This window comes from Hipposideros armiger, unplaced genomic scaffold (genome assembly GCF_001890085.2).
Source record: "Hipposideros armiger isolate ML-2016 unplaced genomic scaffold, ASM189008v1 scaffold_190, whole genome shotgun sequence".
NCBI classification, from domain to species: Eukaryota; Metazoa; Chordata; class Mammalia; order Chiroptera; family Hipposideridae; genus Hipposideros; species Hipposideros armiger.
Genome location: NW_017731540.1, coordinates 33,233 through 39,878, shown reverse-complemented (window position 1 = coordinate 39,878; position 6,646 = coordinate 33,233). Strand labels below are relative to the sequence as shown.

The following is a 6,646-nucleotide window of genomic DNA, read 5'->3' as shown; positions in this document are numbered from 1 at the left end:
ATATAACTTCTGAGTGAAAATCATTGAACTCTTTAATGAAGTAGTATAAAGAATAAATCATAATGGGTAAAATTAAAAAAAAAGAAGTTGTATCTACTGCTTGAAAGTATTTCCCAATGAAGAAGAGAAGGTACAAACCTTGCAAATTACAAAATGCATATTGCGATGGGCATAGAACCACAAGACAGCAGGAGTGATTCTAGAAGAATTTGCCAGAGACCCCTATAAGACCATAGGGCCCAATGCCACAAAGGGCTTTACACTGTCTGATGTGAGGGTTTGACAATAAACCTGATTTTAGCACTATTTACATTTCCTCACCAGAGCGATTCTTGAGTCACCAGAGAAAACTATGTTGTGTTTTTTCATTTGGGAAACAACCTACCTCCTTGGCTAAAAGCAACATTTTCTTTTTTTCTCTTCTGGTGACCAAACTGCAATAGTGATAGTCAAATGGACTAAATGACCTACAAAAATTCCCTGGCAGTCCTCGATCTTTTGTAGAAATGCAAAGATGCCTGAGTTATGTGACTTGCAAGTATTATTTTCTAGACAGAAGTGCCAGCTGTTGTGTTTTTCACTGTCTTAGCAATTGCTGCCTTTTCTTTCTTGTCTTTGGGTTTTATGGAGGGAAACACAAGTACTTCCTTGATATTATTGGCATCTGTGAGAAACGTGGTGACTCGGTCGATGCCCATGCCTCAGCCAGCGGTGGGGGGCAGCTCATATTCCAGGGTGGTGCAGAAATTTTCATCTGTGAACATGGCTTCATCGTCGCCAGTGGACTTGGCTTTGGTCTGTTCTTCAAAAAGCTGCCGCTGCCACATGGGGCTATTCAGCTCAGTGTAGGCATTACATATTTCCTTCTTCATGACAAACAGCTCAAAGAGCTCAGTCAGACCCTCTTTAGAGAGGTGCCATTTAGCCAAAGGGCTCATTATCTGTGGTTGATCACAGATGAATGTAGAATTGATGCATGTCACTCCCAGGAACTCCCCAACAAGCTTATCAAGGAACCTGACTGTGGTCCAAGGTGGTGGACATCCAACAGCTTTTGCCATACAGATATCAAGAATTTTGTGAATTTCTTTAGTTTCAAAGAGGTTAGTTTCTGGCAGCTTCTCCCTCAGGGCTTTCTCAGCCTCTTCTACCGTGCTGATTCTCAGGAGTGGTAGGGTGAAGTCAACCTCGTTGGCTTGGCTCTCAGGGCCATCTGGGTGGTAGGTGACCTTGTACCTGCCTGTAATGAATGCACTTCTCCAATCCTGAAATCATCTTCTCTGTGATTTCCATGAGATCGTGATAGTCTGTATAGTCCATGAAGAACTCACAGGTGGTGAACTCAGGATTGTGAGTCAAATCGATTCCTTCATTCCAGAACTGGCATCCAATTTCATAAACCTGGTCAGTGCCACCAATGACCAGCATCTTATGGTAAAGTTTTGGCGCAATTCTTACATATAAATTCAGGTCCTGCTCATTGTGCTGGGTGATAAAAGGCTTGGCCATAGCTCCCCGTGGGATGATGTTCATCATGGGAGTTTCAATTTCTAGGAATCCCAACTCATCCAAGAAACTGCTTATGTATGTACTGATCTTAGAGAGAATGGTAAATTTCTGCCTCACGAAGTCATTCAGAATCAAGTCCAAGTATTTCTGGCAGTATCATGTTTCCTTGTCTTTGAGGCCAAAGTGAAGATGAGGTGACATATGCAAACAAGGAGACAGCAGTGTGATCTCATAGGGATCCATGCTCAGCTCACCCTTCTTGGTTTTCCCAGGATTCCCCTGAACTCTGATTATGTCTCCCTGTTGCAATTTGTTATTGATACAAGTACATTCTTCCTCTGATTTATGATTCCTGGAATTGGCCATGACTTGCAAATTTTTTTAATTATTTTTTTTTTCCAGTTATGGTTGACATTCAATATTATTTTACATTAGTTTCAGGTATACAGCATAGTGACTAGGCACTTATATAATTTATTCAGTGATCCCCCTGATTGGTTCAGTACCCACCTGGCACTATACACAGATATTACAATATTATTGACTATATTTCCCATACTGTACTTTACATCCCCATGACTATTGTATAACTACCAATTTGTATTTCTTAATCCCTTCACCTTTTTCACCCAGCTCACCAAACCTCTCTCCTCTGGCAACCATCAGTTTGTTCTTTATAACTATGAGTCTGTTTCTGTTTTGTTTGTTCATTTTTTTGCTGTTGTTTTTCTTTAGATTTCACATATCAGTGAGATCATATAGTATTTGTCTTTCTCAATCTGACTTATTTCACTTAGCATAATACCATCTAGGTTCTTCTGTGTTGTCACAAATGGTAAGACTTCATTCTGTTTTGTGGCTGAATAATACTCCATTATATACATGTACCACAGTTTCTTTATCCAGTTGTCCATTGATGGACACTCGTGTTGCTTCCATATTTTAGTTATTGTAAATAGTGCTGCAATGATCATGGGGTCATATATCTTTTTGAATTAGTGTTTTAGATTTTTTTCAGATAAATACCCAGAAGTGGAATTCCTGGGTCATAAGGTTGTTCTATTTTTAATTTTTTGAGGAACCTCCAAACAATTTTCCATAGTGACTGTGCCAATTTGCAATCCCTCCAACAGTGTACGAGGGTTCCCTTTTCTCCACATCCTCGCCAACACTTGGTGTTTGTTGATTTATTGATGATAGCCATCCTGACAGGTGTGAGGTGATGTCTCATTGTAATTTTAATTTGCATTTCTCTGATGATTAGTGACATTGGGCATCTTTTCATATGTCTATTGGCCATATGTATGTCCTTTTTGGAGAAATGTCTCTTCAGGTTTTTTGCCCATTTTTCAATTGGATTGTTTGTTTGTTTGTTTGTTTTTGGTATTGAGTTGTATGCATTCCTTATAAATTTTAAATATTAACTCCTTAGCAGATGTATCACTGGTGAATTTTTTTTCCCATTCAGTAGGCTGTTCTTTCATTTTGTTGATGGTTTCCTGTGCTGTGAAAAAGCTTTTTAGTTTGATGTAGTCCCATTTGTTTATTTTTTCTTTTGATTCCCTTGTCCGAGGAGATAGATCAAGAAAAATATCAGTAGGAGCAATGTCAGAGTTTACTGCCTATGTTTTATTCTAGGAGTTTTATGGTTTCAGATCTTATATTTTAATTCTTTAACCCATTTTTAGTTTATTCTTGTATATGGTGTAATATGGTTGTCCAGTTTCATTTTTTTGCATGTCCAGTTTTTCCAACACCATTTATTAAATAGATTATCTTTATTTCACTGTATGTTCTTGCCTCCTTTGTCATAGATTAAATGTCCATAGAGGCATGGGTTTACTTCTGGGCTTTCTATTTTGTTTCATTAATCTATGTGTCTGTTTTTATGCCAGTACCATGCTGTTTTGATTACTATAGCCTTGTAGTATAGTTTGATATCAGGTAGCATGATACCTCCAATTTTGTTCTTCTTTCTCAAGATTGCCTTGGCTATTCAGGGTCTTTTATGGTTCCCTATAAATTTAAAGATTATTTATTCCTGTTCTGTGAAAAATGCCATTGGTATTTTGATAAGGATTGCATTGAATCTATAGATTGCTTTGTGTAGTATGGACATTTTAATGATGTTAATTCTTCCTATCCACGAGCATGAGTATATGCTTCCATTTATTTGTATCTTCTTCAATTGCTTTATTCAGTCGTGACTTGCAACTTGACCCCCTCTCCTCAAAGTTCATAGAAGATAGAACTTTCCACCAGAAGCTCTTTTGGCAGGGATCCTACTGCCGCCTTTAATGTGATGTCACTCAGGTGGTCCCCAGTCTGCAGGTGACAGTATTCTTGAATGAAATGAATGAGCAAGACATCTACATGGAACTTGTGTGGGTATGCGTCATCCACACTGACCTTTTAGTTGGTGGACGGCTTGGTTGCGGCTCTTGTAGTATTGGTGTGGGTTCAGGCTCTTCTTCTCAGCACATTGTCAATGGTCTGGTTGGTGGCCACAGCATTGGTCTGGCTTAGTTATTTTCCACTGAGCTCCTTTTGCTTGGCCTCCTTCTCTCCTCCCTTTTCAACTTTCAGACATGTGTTTAGCTCATTTTTTCTCAGTTTAGGCTCACCACCATCCACGTTTACCTCAGTCCCCTGCACCGTAGCCATCTCTCCAGAGGGCCCGACATGAAAGGTGTAACATTTTCATTGTAACTTCAAAGTTGTATTACCTGTTAAGTTGGCAAATAGCGATGCCACAGAGAAGACATATTTGTTAGCTATGAGTGTGTGAAACAGAGACTTGGCCAGCAGTGAGCGGGTTCCATTAAGGCAGCAACTATCATTAAATTTGTAATTAAGAAATATAAATGTCAAATACTACAGAGGAAATCAATTTGTTGGGGCAAAGATAGTTATGAATCAGAAGCTGTCATATCTTGTGCTGAGTGGGATCCTAAGAGTGATGCCAAAGCCAAAGTGACTCAGGATGCATTTTATGAGCTCTTTACATTAGATTTTTAAAACAAGAAATATCACATTTTTAAGACCTTGTGAATATTGTTAAAACTATATGTAAACAAGGATTATGACTGAAATTACATATTCATTCTCACTGTCATACTTCGGATTTATGTTTTATATAAACATAATGAGATTAGAGATTCTGAGTCAGATCCAGCATAGAGAAAAATAATCTTATTTTCTTAATTTTGTTGACACTTAATTTCCTATGAAATGCACAAAATATAAGTGTATTATTTGATGGATTTTAATACACATATGCACTCATCTAAAACAATAATCAAGATCCAAGAAGTGTTTTTGATTTTTCAGTCTGGTCAGCTTTTTGCTTATTGTTAAGGCACAACAGTGACTTCCAAGCTCCTTACATGCAGAACTGAAAACCAGAAATTCTACAAGTTTCTCAGGGCAGCTTTTATAATCCCAGTATTGCAGGTGAGGTATAGTAAGTTTAAGACAGATTCCTATGGGTGTACAGTTGGCAAGTATTCAAACTAGTACAAAACGTTAAACATTCTTGTTCTATGTGGGTTGTGTTTATCCCATGGTTCTTCATTCTGGGTAGCATATGGCAGCATGATGTCTCAGGACACATGAATATAAAAAAGGCCCTGAAAAGGAGGAAGATGTGAAAGATGGGAGGGGAAGAGTCAACAAAGTCACAATCCCATCAATTCACGTTCTATATTAAGAAAAAAAAAAACCACACACATTTCCTAGACTGAAAACAAGGTTTAATAAGTCAGCCATAGAAACCTAGGTTCAAAATCTTCCACGAGCAAGTACATCGAGAGCTTTTCACATTGCTGTGGTCTGAAAATCAAGTGGCCATAGCATAGAAAAGGGAATACAAAGAGAAAGATACGTAGGATGCAGATTCCCTACCCACTCTAGAACAGGCCAACTAGAGTTATTATTAACAATGTAAAGAATCAGTTTGGGTTTGGCCAGCTCTGAAATTAAGATTATTCAAACAGAATACCTTGATAAAAGCATAGTACTCATATTAATAGTAAAAATATATAGGTCAAATAATGCTCGTCTCAAAGCTTTGATTGTTATGGAAGATTAAAATAATCAGAGAAATGAGTGCAAATTACAGTGGGAAAATTTGGGCATCAGAAATGAAACCATAGTTCAAGAGTGGCAGTGCTGAACATTTTTATTGGTGCTGCCTAACAAGCATCCCTCTTCTCTTCTTTAGAAGATAGACTGTCTGGAAATAGCTTAACAATAAAACCTTTCATAATTACATTCTGACCATGGTGCCTCACACCAATCCCTCACTTTGTGAAGCAGAATTCTGCACAGCTGGCATATAATAGTCAAAACGGATCCCTGTGGTGATAGATGGTGGCTTAACAGATCTTTATGAGCAGGATTTCTTAACCCTGAGTATGTATATGACTTTCGGAGGACACATGAACACCCCAAATTGAATGAAAATATTGTGTGCATGAACTTGAAAGTATTTTAAAAAGACGGAGAAAACAAAGCTTTCTTTAGAATATTAAAGACAACTTGGCAAAAAAAAACCAAGTTAAGAACTGCTGTTGTAGAATCTGACTGATGGTCCCGGTAATACACCTGTTGCATCAGAGTTACTCCAGATCTCACATGCTGTATTTCTGAGATTATTACTGTTAATCATCTCTGATATTCCATTTCTCTAATGTTGTTCCTAATATGACATATGTTAATTTCAACACTAAATATTGGATTTCTAAAACTATTCTTTTCTGTGTGAACAAATTTGCATTTATGGAGTCTGACATGCATTCTAATATTTCCTGGACTATTTGAATATAATGTCTAGTTTTTGTATAATTACTTCTTCTCTTTCTGGGCTAAAATTGGCAAAGCTCCCAAATGTACTTAGTTTGCTATTTAAATTTCAGCTATCCAGAAAAAAAGAGAAAAGATCCAATGAAGACATCACTGTAGTTTTCCTCTTGTTAATGTCTTCTCACTTGGGATTCATACATTCTCAACATTGACAGACGATTGGCTGCCATGCATCATTAAGATAAGAGTTTTCCCTGGTCACCCCCAGCCTGAAGCCATCTCTCTCTTATAAATACTGAAACACTTAAATCCTTGCCAGTTGGTAACTGATCAT

The 6,646-nt window shown here is 37.7% G+C and overlaps 1 pseudogene; it reads right to left on the bottom strand.

Annotated features, from left to right (window-relative positions):
• Positions 1 to 548: 548 nt before the first annotated feature.
• Positions 549 to 4,173, bottom strand: LOC109388326 (lysine--tRNA ligase-like; annotated as a pseudogene).
• Positions 4,174 to 6,646: the final 2,473 nt, after the last annotated feature.